We start from the raw sequence: 14151 nt of genomic DNA on the forward strand, positions 1-14151 counted from the left end.
GGCAGTGATAATTAGCAGTACATGCATCGAATAGGCCTGTAGGTTTATAATCTAAATATATCTATATAAACTTTAAAACACAGACATTCCCAGACAAACTATATAATTTTCCAGACCAATGTGGAGTTATACGCCTCAATAACGTTTAGCTGTACTATTTATTATTCATGTCTTGTAGTTTTAGCAAGGTTATTTCCCTTGTCTGGCTTTATATCTCTACAGTGTTCGCAGATTTGAAAAGTACTTGAATTGTGACGATTGTTATGTATATTTAATTTGTTTTGTTTGTTAGTTATTTTATTTTTATTTATTTTTTCATTACGTGCAATTGTAAAATAATATTGCATGTTGAACTTTACCGTATCCAAAATTGGGTTCATTTCTACTTGACCTACTTGACCCGAGTTGACTTTTGTTTACTTTATTCTGTTTAAACAACTAATACATAGCTACATTATTATCTGTGTATGGGTTTAAAATCAGAATAATTATTAACAGAAGATATGTTTATTTGGCTCTAGGTCTAGGTTTTCGAATTTCCTTAGTGTATTTGACTATTTTGTGAAAAATCAGGATCATTCTAGAAGGTTAGTTTCTGTTAGGTACTGGTTGATTTTAGAAAATGCTAATCGTGACCTGAGGTCAAGTAGAGAACTATGTAATCTTGTAGCTGAGAGGATTTTTTGTTCGTGCTATAAGCTCTAGCACTTTCAAGTTCTATTATATGTTGTGTCCAGTTGGGCTGAATTTTATTTCTTCAAATTATTGAATTCAAGTTATTATTTTCTTTGGTTATACAAAAGTGCTCTGATAAAATTCCTGGATAGAGACATTCATTTGAATTTGTAGTGAATTAAAACCTGGAATTACTGTGACTCAACAAAAGACTGTTGACACATCAGTAGTAAGGTGGGCCACTATACGTACAATGGAAATTAGCATTACGGAGACCCCTGGGCCACTATACGTACAATGGAAATTTAACATGGCGAAAAATCGTGGGTCAATATACTTACAAGGGGATTTAACATGGCGAAAAAGCGTGGGTTAATATACGTACAAGGGGAATTAACATGGGAAAAAAATTGTGGGCCGATATACGTACAAGGGGAATTTAACATGGGGGAATAGAGTTTGGGGATTGTTTAGGGACAAAGGGGAATTGAATATGGGATTTTTTTTTTTAAATTTTTTTTAAAAAAAGGGGTAGGCAATGGAAAGGCTATCTCTTTTCGAGAAATATGGCTGGCCCTGAAAAGGGCCTTTGGGTTTTCTTCTGCTTCTAGTTTCTTCTTTTTCTCCACCAAGTTCTTATTTTATCTCCAACACTCTTTCTCTTCTTTTCTTTCTTTTTTTTTCTCCTGCTCTTCTTTCTTCTTCTCTTCCTCCTCTTCTTTCTTCCTCTTCTCATTTTCTTCTTCTTTTTCAATCTTTTCGTTCCATTTGCTTATTTTTATTCTTTCCTCTTCAGCCTCCTTCTCCTCCTTTATCTCTTTCATGACACCACTAATCTTGTCCTTTACCTTTTTTAAGTTATTAATTTCCATCTTTACACGATGGGGACTATAGGAATAATGGTCTTCAACCAGTCTTATCAACATCTGCTCCATCATTCCTAAGTTGTCTAAAACGTCTTGTAATGTTTGTATTTTGTCCATTTGGTAAGAAGCCATCTTCTTTTTTTATTCTTTGCAGAATGGTTTGAACGACGAATACTGTGGGTTCTTATACTTAAAGCGCGTACGTGAAGAAAAACATCCCCTTAAAACGTAAAATTGATCTTACCTAGATCATGACCAAACAACGCGCGGACGTGAAGGAAAACATCCCCTACTTTTTCATTTCATATAATAAAACCCAAACTATACTCTCCACATACGCTAAGAAACAATAAACAAATCCATAATCTACTATCCACACAATCGTACGTGAGCCGGTACAAACACAAACACACAAACACAAACACACAAACACATACGCTAAGAAACAATAAACAAATCCATAATCTACTATCCACACAATCGTACGTGAGCGGGTACAAACACAAACACACAAACACAAACACACAAACACATACGCTAAGAAACAATAAACAAAATCCATAATCTACTATCCACACAATCGTACGTGAGCGCTTACAAAACCCAAACTATACTCTTCACATACGCTAAGAACAATAAACAAATGCATAATCTACTATTCACACAATCGTACGTGAGCGGGTACAAACACAAACACACAAACACGTACCCTCACACTATCTTAAAAAAGAGTTAGTGTTTATATTCACACTACTCTACCTACACATTGGCAAATTGATGGTTATTTCTTTTCTAGAGTATTGGGTAACCCTGAAAAGGGCTGGGGGTTTTTTTTGGAACTTCATGGACACCTGGTTAATGGTGGCACCTTCCAGGCCTGGCGCCACATACACATCTTATCCCCCAGTTACTTTTTACTTTTTTGGGGGAGAGAGCAGAGGCAGGATATGTCGCTTCAGAATCCCAATTTTCGCTCTCTGGGATTCTGAAATTTATTCTTCTTCTCTTCTTTTCCTTCTCCTCCTCCTCTTCTTTGTTTCTTCTCTCCTCCTCTTTGTATCTTCTTTCCTCTTCTTCTTCTTCTTTATATCTTCTCTCCTCCTCTTCTTTTTTTCTTCTTTTCTCCTCCTCTCTTATCCTTCCCTCCTCCACAATGGCTTCCGCGGCCAGTTCATTCAACAGGCGCCTGGCATATTCCAGATGCACATGAAGTTCCAACAGTTTAGACAGTCTCGTGTTCATTTTTGGTGTTGATCAATCAACAAGGGTAGCTAGACTGCCCAGCGAGTTTCAATTTATAGTGAAAGCGCGGACGTGAAGGAAAACATCCCCCTAAAAAACATAAAATTGATGTTACCTACATCATGACCAAAAACAACAACGCGCGGACCTAAAAGAAACACTCACTCACTTTTTTATGCTACCCATCACTATTTTAAAATTTTTCATAAATCACTTCAATAGACTATCCACATACGCAAAGCAATCCAATCTAACCTCAAATCTACACCTCAAACACCAAATAAAGACATCATTTTAATCTACTATCCACACCAATGTACTTGATCACTTACAAACACACAAACTCACAAACACATACCCTCACATTTTTTTAAAAAGAGTTAGTGTTTATTTTCACACCACTCTACCTACACACATTGGCAAATCGATCGTTATTTCTTTTCTAGAGTATTGGGGGGTAGCCCTGAAAAGGGCTGTTTTTTTGTTTGCTATGGCATTTTTTTAGTTTCTAAGAATGCGATGTCCTCTGAGGATATACTTTCTGGCGATAGGTCTGCTTCTTCGGAAAGAGAAGAAGAACTCTTTGGTGTCGATACGACAATCGACAAAGCCTCTGTCAGCTTCAGGTTGCTGCTGCTGTTGTTGTTGTTGTTGTTGCTGCTGTTGCTGCTTTCTCTGAAGTCTGTACTTCTCTGTCCATTCTTCTTTCTCCCTGTTCATTTCTTCTCTGAAGAGCTCTTCTATCAGGTCTTCAGTGATTTTTAACATTCTCACATTCTCTATTTCTTCTGGCTTCGGTATCAGACTGTGTCTGACCCTATGCAAATTCACGTAGACTTCGTTGAGTTTAGCTAGTTTGGAGCACATCTTCTTAGGAGGATGAGTCGACAATGGATGGTTAGACTGGAAACAACCCGGTTCTTAAAGTCAAAGCGCGGACGTGAAGGAAAACATGCCCCACACGGTTTTTGAGTCGCAACGTTTAGTGAGTGTCATGAGAGGGATAGTAAGAAATGAAAGAGCATCAATCCAACATTCTTATAGCTAAACAAAAGACAAAGGCATTTTTTTCAAAACACAACATTTTTTATTCAAAAATCACTTAACACTAAACAACAACTCTAACATTTTTAACAATAATCCAACAATATAACATCAAACAATTTTTTCAAAACACAACATTTTTTATTCAAAAATCACTTAACACTAAACAACAACAACTCTAACATTTTTTAACCACAATGCAACACTAAAAGTTTTTCCACTAGGTAAAGAGGGATAACAGTCTTCCATGGTTTCTAGTAATCTAGGATGACTTCTCTCAAACTGTTGATTTCTATGGTATTATCGAATTCTGCATACAGGATGACGTTCACCGTTTCATCAGGGTCTCGGTCTTTAAACTGAATTTCCACACGAATCTGGCCGGATTTTATAGGGTGGAAATGTCCCTCGTCGCTGCCTTGGTCTGGAGTGAAATCGAAAGCCCACAAAGCGTAGCCTCCTGCATAATCCTCGTACGTAATACCGTGACTGGTATTGGTTCCTAACTGTCCGGTGGCTTCGTACAGGGACAAGTACGATCTCAAGTAATTCTTCTTGGTAAAGTCAGGTTCGAAAGGTCGGGTACACAAGGTCTTGCCATCGCGACTGACTTCGATTTTGGACACGTCAAAGTGTTGAAAGTAGAAAGGATTTTTTTCGGCAGCTCCGTTGAAGGCTGTATTCTCGACGATACCAATGATCAAACGTTTGGCTAACTGTCCTTGGAACAGATGATCTTCGATCATGGATCGCTGTCCCTTGGGAATGGTGAAGGTTTTTACTTCCACGCGTCGTATGGGATACTTGGCGGTCGTTCTGCTCAACGTCTGACTGATGTCGTTTCCCACTTTAGGTAACACTTCCACACGGCGTACGTAGAGTCTGGCTTCTAGGATTTTGGTTTTGTAACCGTCACTATCAGCCATCAAATGGAAAGCGGCACTGCTACGATTCAGTCTCAGACGGACATCCACCCCGTTCAGCAAATAATTTTCTTGCAACCACATGTCCAAATGCAAACGATCCATCAGTTCTAAACTTGTGTCGGCTCCCGTGATTCTCTTTCTTCGTTCTAGAAATCCATCATTGTTGTCTTTCTTTTCATCAGTTTCCAATATTTCAAACTTGGTAGGTTCGTCAGCTTCCCATACCACACAGGCATTGAGATGAGTGTTCTTGGCATCTATTCCGTACGTCAAGAGATTTTCCAGGTAGGCACGATAAGGGTAAGTATCCATGCTGCTACTGACCAGTTTGTTATTCAAGTACAAGTCCACTCCACTGAACAAGGAATGCATGAAATTGTTGACGGGAGCTACTGCTTCATCGTCTATAGCACCTCCAGTCTTATCTAGAATTTTGACTTTCAGGTACAAGTAACTGCTATTCAGATCGATGTAATCTTCGGGCTGTCCTTTGATTTCAAACTCGATGGGAGCGGAATCGGTCAGTGAGGAGACGGGGTGAAATTCCACCCACTGGGATTCTTGCATCGTCATCATCGTGGGGGGCATGGCAAAGAGGTCCAGTTCCGTCTTGGAACAAGCGCAAGATTCTCGGTGCATCATTTTTTTGTCTCTTTTCTCAATAATCGAAAACGTCTCAGTCTCGAACGGTTCTTCTTTTCTTGGCCTTTCTCGCTTGAAGTCTGGTGAAAGGGTGTTTTCTTCGTCGTCTCTTTCTGCCTTGTCCTTGCTGAATGCCTGACTCGGTAGCGTGTAGGGCATTTATATGTGTTTCTCGTTGGCCTAAAATGTCTTTGCCCGTTTGCAGCAAGACATTTTTGCCTGCCCTCATGAAGGCTTCTTTAGGGTTTTGTTTGTCGATGATGACATTTTGGAGAAATTCTTTGCCTTGCGTCAGTGCCGCATCTTTCAAGGCGTGCAATCCGCGTGTCACCATCGGTTTCAACACCGGGGCCACCGAACGAAAGGCCGATTTTAACATATCTCCTAAGCCGTGTCCTCGCTGTCGAGCAACCCCTCGGTACACTGGATACATGACTTACTTACGAGTCGTGAGAGAACCGTTTTCGAAAATGGAGTTTCACCGTGACTTTTCCTTTGGTGAATGGAATATTTTGTCCCAGATCTCCTTTTATAGCAATGTTGACCGTGTCCAAATACGACTTACTGACAGGCAAATAGTGAGGATGTACAAATTCGCGGTGGACGTGGTAAGTGTTTCCACCTTCCTCGTCAGCGCCCGTGGCAGAATCTACTTTGAAAGGAATGACACGCAGTAACGGTACGGAGGTGTGTCCCACCACGTTATACTCCACCACATCGGAGTACACAAACATCAAATTCAGTCCTTGGTTCAGTTCTACCGGGGCACGAAAAAACTTGCTAAAAGCCTCGTTGTCGTAAACGATGGGTAATTCGTTTTTCTTGATCATGGTCTTTCTCATGTCCATGTCTCCGCCCAAAATGTCAAACAATTCAGGACAAAATAAAATGGACATGATTTTACTCCGTTCAAATTTCATCAAGAAGCGACGAGCTGCTTTGTGGTACTCCATGGTGACACTTTTGTTGACATGCTCCAAAGCTTTCAGAAACACGACATTAAACCTGGAGGTTATGGTGCTGACCAAATGTTGACCACTAAAATAATAGCCTGGGGGAATGAACAAGTGATAGGTGGTGTACTTTTGATTTTGTGTACGGGTTTTCTTGTCATATTTGACATTGCTATCCATCCACTGTTGCATTTGCTCGTCATGAACTTCCACATCAAAAAAATTTTGATTGGGAAGGACATTGAGGACTTGGGTCGGGTGAATCATTTCTGCTAAAGCCACTTCCCAATGGGCTTCGTGATCTAACTGGATGGCTTGAGGTAATTTGGCCGTGTAACAGCACAACGTGTTCTTGGGAAACACCTCCATGGAACTGTCACTGGGTAAGGTTAAGTAAAATTGGTTTTGGTGACTCATAATTCCAGAGTTCTGTGGCTGTCCGAGGGGATATTACTGGACGTCAGAGGCGTGCCTCCGTCTAAAATGGGGTTCTGGTTGTGGTTGAAGTGGTGACTGGCACTGGCACTGGACACAAGGTTCCCGGGGTTCCCGTTCGAGGTGAATTTCAGAGAGGGATTAGGAAGCAGGTAACCGATGCAACTGCTCAATAAAATGGTCCACAATTGTTTGTCTCCTTGTTGCAAACTCAAATTGGCGATGGCTGCCCCGATGACACAATACACCACGAAGATTTGGCAGAAAAAGACGATTTGCGTTTTAGGCACACGTTCTCCACACCATACCCACAAGGGTTGTTTTTGTAAATCTTGCACAGAAGAACTAGGTGAAGGAGGAGTGGTCGACGTAGCTGCGTCTGCTGTGTGAAAGGGCATGATAGTTACTTCTTTTTATAGTCGATGACTTGCGAAGCGTCGATCCAAGAATCGAAACTGGGTGGATATCCTTTCCAACGTACTTTGACTTCTTTGACACGTCGTTTGCCCACTTTACGGGTTCTGCGTTCGAGAATGCTTTCGATGTCGTACACGTCGTCTTCTTTTTTGGTGACACGTTGTAACTCGGGCAAATAAAACGTTCCTTTGAGCACTTCTCCGTTCATGTCTTCCAATTTATAGACGGCAGGATGACGGCCATGCACTCGTCCAGTGACGCGAAACAATTCGGTCGTCCAGTTAGGCAAGTAACCTTTGTCTAAAGTGCGTTTGGTTTTGCCAATGCGCACCCAATCTCCTACGGCCAACATTCCACTTTTCTCGGGGACAGCCCTCGTCGGGGACGTACCAAACAGGCGCTCAAACACCAACACTTCGTTGTCGGAAGTCACGTCTTGCGGGGCACGTCCGATGCTTCGATGGTAAGATTGGTTGTACGCTTGCACCAGGTGCGGTAAGATGTCGATGTACTTCAGAGTGTGGTGATGCGTAAAATATTTCCACATGCGTTCTTTCAAAGTGCGTTGAAAACGTTCCACGATGCTGGCTTTGGTTTCGGGATTCTCGGTGGTAAAAAAATGAATGTCACGTTTCTTTAATTCTTTTTGGAAAGCTTGGTTCAGAAATTCGGTGCCTTTGTCCGTTTGCCATCGAAGAGGGTGACGACCGCTTTGTTTCAACACCCGTTGCAGGGCTCGCACTAACTCGCTGCTCCATTTGGAAGTCAAGGGCACGACCCAGGCAAATTTGGAAAAGACGTCGATGACACAAAACAAATATTTGTAGCCACGATTGTAGCTGGCCAAATGAGAGACATCGGCTAAATCGGCTTGCCATTGATGATCGATGCCTTCCACTCGGGTGCGACTTCTGGCAAACTTGCGTCGAATGGGTTTGTGTAAAGTGTAGGTAGCTTGTTCTTGTAACCATCGTTGCGCTTGAGGTAAACGGAGACTTTTCAGTCGCGTTTTGGCAGCACGATACAATTTTTGAACTCCTGCGTAACCTGCAGGATGGGAGGGATCGTAGTAAATGCTGGCTAAGACTTTTTCCATTTTTTTGTGTTGGTTGGTGTGTTAATAGGACACCCACTCTTGGAGGATGCTACTCTTTTTCTCTTCGGGTATTTTCTTGGATTGCAATGCTTTGCGTGTGCGGCCAGCAATAGGTGTCGAAGAGGAGAAGGATGTCTGAGCGGGGGATATCGGTTCTTGTTTCACTTCTGTCTTCACTTCTGTCTTCACTTTCTTTTTCTCTTGTGAGGAAGAAGGGGTGGCCATCATCTTTTTAATCCATCCAATTCTGGAGGTAGGTGGTGTTGTTAACTTGCGTACTTTTTCTGGTGGAGTTTGAAACCCTTCTTCTTCTTCTCCTTTTTCTGTCTTGGTCACGGGTACTGGTGGTACTGGTACTGGTACTGGTGATGGTGCTGGACTTTTCATCAAGGTCTTAAAATCTTTCAGAGTGGGTAGAGCTGTTTCGTCTAAAGCTTTCTGGTGAAAGAGTTGCAGTCGTTGCAAGAGTTGACCGTACTTTTGCGATTTTTCTGTTTCGGACAAATCTTGGCGATCCATCAAGGACTGCAATTCGTGTTGTAACTGGGACATCTCGCTCAAATGGGGATTGGGAGGTAAATGCGGGGTGTGTTGTTCTTGCCACCGATGGAATTCCATCCATTGTTTGTAAGGTACTAAAGCTAGTTTTCGTCCTTCCATGGGGTTGTCAGGGGTCGATTCTGAGATCTTGGAACTTCCGAGGCCTTTTTATCTTGCTCCCACCAGTCCTCCCAACATGGTTCCCAAGACTCCTTTCAGTATGGGGCCTAACAAGAGAGGTAAAATACCTCCACGTTGCACTAACATCTTCTTTTTTTGACGAATGGGAATTTTCTTTTGAACCATTTGGCGAAGAACGTGACGATGTATGCCTAGGCATTGTTTCTGGTGTTTGGACAAAGGGATCGTGCCTTTCAAAACGTTCAAACAACATTCGCACACGGTATCGATGACCTCTTTGGAGGCTGTTTGAATGAGTTTTTTTCGTAGGGGTGGAGAAGCTTTGGACAGGACAGATAACATGTCCCCATGTTTGGCTAAACGTGGTGGCAGCCCTTTCCTTTTCTTTCCTTGGGCTTTTCTGCAGGGTGACATCTTTGAGTCTTCAGGAGCACCAAAAAAACACTGATACCCGACTTGGTCACAGGCCTTTTTTATACTGGAACGCGTTGCCACTGATTGTCTTTACGTCGTATTAGTTTGAGGACAGGCATGAAACGTCGTGCAGGGGTACGTAACGGACTAAATCGAGCCAGTTCTTGCTTGGACAAATCCAGTAAACTTTGTAACATGCCCGATCTTTCTTGAACTTTGATTTTGGGAGAACGTACTTTGTGATCAGCAGCCACTGCCACTAAATTGGAAGGTCCTGCCACTGGGGAAGTTCTTTTGGGGGTCATCAACGGAGAAGTTCTTGGTGTGATCAACGTCTCCAAGTACTCTTCAGTTCTGGGTGTCATTAACGGAGAAGTGGACAAACGTGAAGCTGCCGGAGACGCAGTCACCGCCGTGGCAGGTCGTGGTTTGCGAGTGTAAGGTTGCGTCCTGGCCTAAGTGCCTCTCTTGCGACTAGTTTTCTGTGGACTTTTCTTTTTCTGGGGGCTTCTTTTCTTTTTCCGGGGTGGTGGTGGTGTCTGGTCAGAGGAGGCTCCTGCCACTGGATAAATTCTCCTTGGGGACCTGGTCTTTTTCTTCTTGGGGCTTCGTTGGACTTTTGTCTTGGGGATAACTTTGGGGGCATTAGGATCCCATCTTAAGAGTGAGCGAATGATGACCCCTCCTAGAGTACCGCTCCCTCCAGGTTTCAAAATGATTTGTTTTTTGGTTTGAGTGTCGATGCGGGGATCGGCCAGTTGGACCAAAGCGACTTTGTTTCGATCGAAAAAGCGTTTGGTTTGATGAGGAATCTGAATGATTCCTTGGAGTAATTGACGTGCTGTCACCGTGAACCATCGTAAGACTTCTTTGAGACTAGCTTCTAAGACACGAGCTCGTGTTTGTGGATCTTTTTCTCGACTGATGCCATACAAGGCACGAATCAATTTGACGGGAAGATGCGACTGAAGGGACGTCATGTTCGCACTGAGAGTGAGACAGACGAAAAAGGGTCTGAGGTTTTTATAGATTTTTTATGGGGAGTGAAATGAAGTCGAGGACAGAGACGTGTACAGGACAGGCCCTCCGTCTTGGCACCAGTGGTGAAACAAGTGGGTACGAAATCGCAAATACTCGGGGGTCGTAGGTTTCAAATCGACGAGTAAATAGGCGTGTGGAGTTTGAGTGGCATCGTCGTACGCCTGAGTCAACCAAGGCGTTCCTAACTGTTTGGCTAAGACTTGCACTTGCGATTTATCTCGAGGGCTTTTAAACAAGACCACGTAATGCGCATTGAGACTGATGGTGCGATGGGCTTTACTTTGTTGAAACAAATTTTGGGTGATGTAAACGACACTGGCATTACGGTGATGCCCTTTGCGCGTGAACCACAGTTTAATTTCTTCTTCGTCTTCTCCTAACATGTCGTCGAAAATGACCAAATGGGTTATACGGGAGTCAGAGACGATGCCATCGTCTTCTTTAGGAATGCCTTCCACAAACACGATGGAATCGCCTTGACTTTCTCGCAAGAGGCTGTACGCCGATTGCCACTCTTTGTAACACCACACGATTCGTTGAGGGGGTCGATCAATCAAATGATGTTTATGTTCGATCAAACGTTTGACGAATTCGGTTTTGCCTGAACCGCTAGGTCCAGCAATGAGCATGTTAAAGGGATGGCGAAGATACAAAGCCTCCCAACTGGCACGATCTAAGTGTTCGTCGATGACTTTGACAGTAGAGGAAGAGGGAGCAGAGACAGCAGAGGTAGCCATAGTGTGAGAAATGTCACTTGTGACACGAAAAACAAACAAGACAAGAGTTTATATACTTTTTCAGAACACGTTTATTGAATGTTTTTTTCAAACATGAATACGAAAGACAAAAAATACATAAAAGCCAAAGGCTTAAGTACAAGAATAAAAGGCACATGATAACCATGAACGTGGAATAAAAACAAGTGTCTGTACAACAACCACATGTTTTGGGTAAAGTTCTAACCAGTTCTATAGTAGGGGTAAGGTCACACAAGTGTCCTCCCGAAAGGGTCTTTCAGGCCTGTCCACGACAGTCCTGTCCTGGGTGACGGGTTCTTCTGGCACCGTCACTAACACAGGTTGAAAAGTAACTTTTTTCCTTGAATAACTCTCGTGCATACTAGGCCACATCTTGTGTCCAAGCCTCAAAACCCTGGTCTCGGTGATGTCCAACATTTGACTCCTAACCAATCTGGTTTCTTCTTCGTCAACGACATGGCAAGTTACTTCAATGAACAATGAACTATCGATCTTGCCTAGGGTTCCTTTTTATATACAGACCAATACCGACGTGACCGTACGGTAAGGTGAAGTGATTGGGAAGTCGCACTCGCTTCTGGTATACAATTTGATAGACTTTTTCCAAGGGTCGACTGACGATGTGGTGGGTGGGTAAACGTACAATCTTGTTCGGTTGGTGAGTGGTCACTTTAAAGTTTCCATCCTCTCCCGATTGCAAGGCTTCTTTCAATACCCCAAAGTTGACCACTCGACTGGTACGATGATTCAGAGTCAGTCCTTTCACTTTGCACGTCGTGTGCACTTCTCCTTGTTTGTCCCGGTATTCGTAGCCGTAATTTTTGGGACCACCACTGACGAAACTTAGAATCTTGTCGTCGGGATGCTCGTCTGTCCAGGCTCCTAAACGGTCTCCTTCGATGTCAGGGTGCTGTTGAATCGGGTGATGGATGTAAATGCAACTGTCCGTGTCAAAGTACAGGACGCGTTCTTCTAACAGTTCTAAAGCTTCGTACAATTTTAAGCGAGCATGAGCTGTCACGTAAGCCGCAATGATGACATTTCCAAAAGGGTCGTCTTGTACAAAGTCCAGATCTTCTTCGTAATTGACCAAGATCAAATCCTCTCGAACGACGTCCACGTGTTTCATGTATTTGGTTTTGTCTTGAATCATCTGGAAGTAGCGGGAAGGTTCTGTCAAATATTCCGTCTTGGGTAAACACTGTCGTTGTGCCATTTTACCCCACAAGCAATTTAACATCACTTTGGCAAACGATCGCCTGCCTTCGTTTTTTTCGATGTGGTCTAAAGAGATGCCTTCTTGTGCGTAGTATTTCTCTTTGAATTGTATTTGGTCTTCGGGAGTGTGACACCAGGAAGGATAGCCGCTGGCTTCTTGTTTCAGTTTCAAAAAGGCATCCACGTAGTCGGCGAAAATGCCTTTCTGAGTAGGGTCACCCTTGTGGTACTGTTGTGTCTTGGGAAAGTGGCAAATTTCGTACACTTCTAACAGTTGGTATCCCATGTCCAGAGTTTTGAACAATTCTACGCTGACCCAGGTTCCCGTCAAGGCACGTTCTTCCTGGCTGTGATGGCAAGGTTGGTCCTGGTTGCACGTTTCGGCACAAGTACGGCACAAGGGAAACATCAGTTTGCCTTGACAATGGTGAGGTAAGACGGGATGGTATAGGTTCGTGGGAGGCAAAACTTTACACTTGATCAAGCCTTCGTATTGTCGAATGTTTTTCAGGTCGATGTGTTCCGTGAACAATTGCGGGTGCCCTACAGGAAAGCGACAATATTTGCACACGTAGGGATACAGCGAACACACGTCCAAGTATTTGATTTCTTCTCCTTTCTCTTCGTCGGCTTGGTACAGCAAACAGGTGGCATTGGTCCTTCCTCCGTACAAACTATCCCTCGGGTTCAGCGGGTCCATGAACTGGTAACTTTCCACGAGGCGTTTAAACTCGGGATCGGTTTTCAAACGGTGATCGTACTCGTGTTCCCACATTTCCACCACTTGGTATCCTTGCTGTTCTAGCTTTAGGCGTCGCTGACAAGTGTCCTGGTACAGGTCTTCCATGGTCCGTTGTAAAAACTGATTTTTAGTGTCACGGTCAGGGTAGCAGACGGGACATCCGTGAAATAAGCAACCGTTAAACTCGTACACGATCTTGGGGTTTTCTAAGTCCCAGCCATCTACCGAATACGTTCCGATGGTCTTTTCGCCTCCTCCGTTGCGGGCATGCTGAATCCATTTGTCTTCCTTGTCGCACAAGTAATGTAACCAACGTAGGGCTTTGACCGAGTATTGACGCTTGACATAGTGGGTCGTTTGAGGACTGATGACAGCCACGGTGTTTTCAGGCATGAATCATTGGCGGTACACTAAGGAACACGCTTTGGCAATGGTGCAAGCTTCTTTCAAAGGATCGACCCCTCCGTGTTCCATGAACAGTTCTCGAAATTTTCCACAGCAACGCCGTAAAATGTCCACGTCGGAACGACAATACTTTAGCATTTCTTCCTGAAAGTCGAAAGGGTCCGAGGCGTGAGCTTGGTACCAAGCGTAGAAAGCTTCTCGTTGTTCGGTACGCATGTTGTCGGGGTCGTAATAGTGAGCCTCAGGCAAATGGGGTAGAACAGCATGTTGATTGGCTTCCGTATTGAAAAAGTGTGGAAAGTACCCTTTAGCCATTTCTGTCATTCCAAACGTTTTAGGCATTCGGCTCAAAGGCATGGCCAAGTAACACATCGAATCTTTAAACTGTACTTGTCCCACTTGCATGAAAATGATTTTGGCTCCGTTCAAAGTCACTTTAGGACGTTCGGTGCCTTGTTCCGCATAGTACCTCAAAAGAAACTGTCCATCGTATCCGGAGAAATTGTGAGCCATCACCGTGGCATGACGATGACAATCTCCGTAACGTTCGATGTCCTCTTGGCTCCACGTCTAAGACCCATTGGGCAAAATCGGCT

The 14151-nt window shown here is 43.5% G+C and overlaps 1 protein-coding gene across 2 annotated transcripts in view; it reads left to right on the plus strand.

The window, feature by feature from the left end:
* The window catches only part of LOC149779686 (fibroblast growth factor receptor-like 1), a 197535-nt gene that overhangs the window by 170321 nt on the left and 13063 nt on the right, over window positions 1-14151 (plus strand). The window lies entirely within an intron of this gene.

The sequence above is a fragment of the Sinohyriopsis cumingii genome, chromosome 17 (genome assembly GCF_028554795.1).
Source record: "Sinohyriopsis cumingii isolate HCF-2022 chromosome 17, ASM2855479v2, whole genome shotgun sequence".
Classification (NCBI taxonomy): domain Eukaryota; kingdom Metazoa; phylum Mollusca; class Bivalvia; order Unionida; family Unionidae; genus Sinohyriopsis; species Sinohyriopsis cumingii.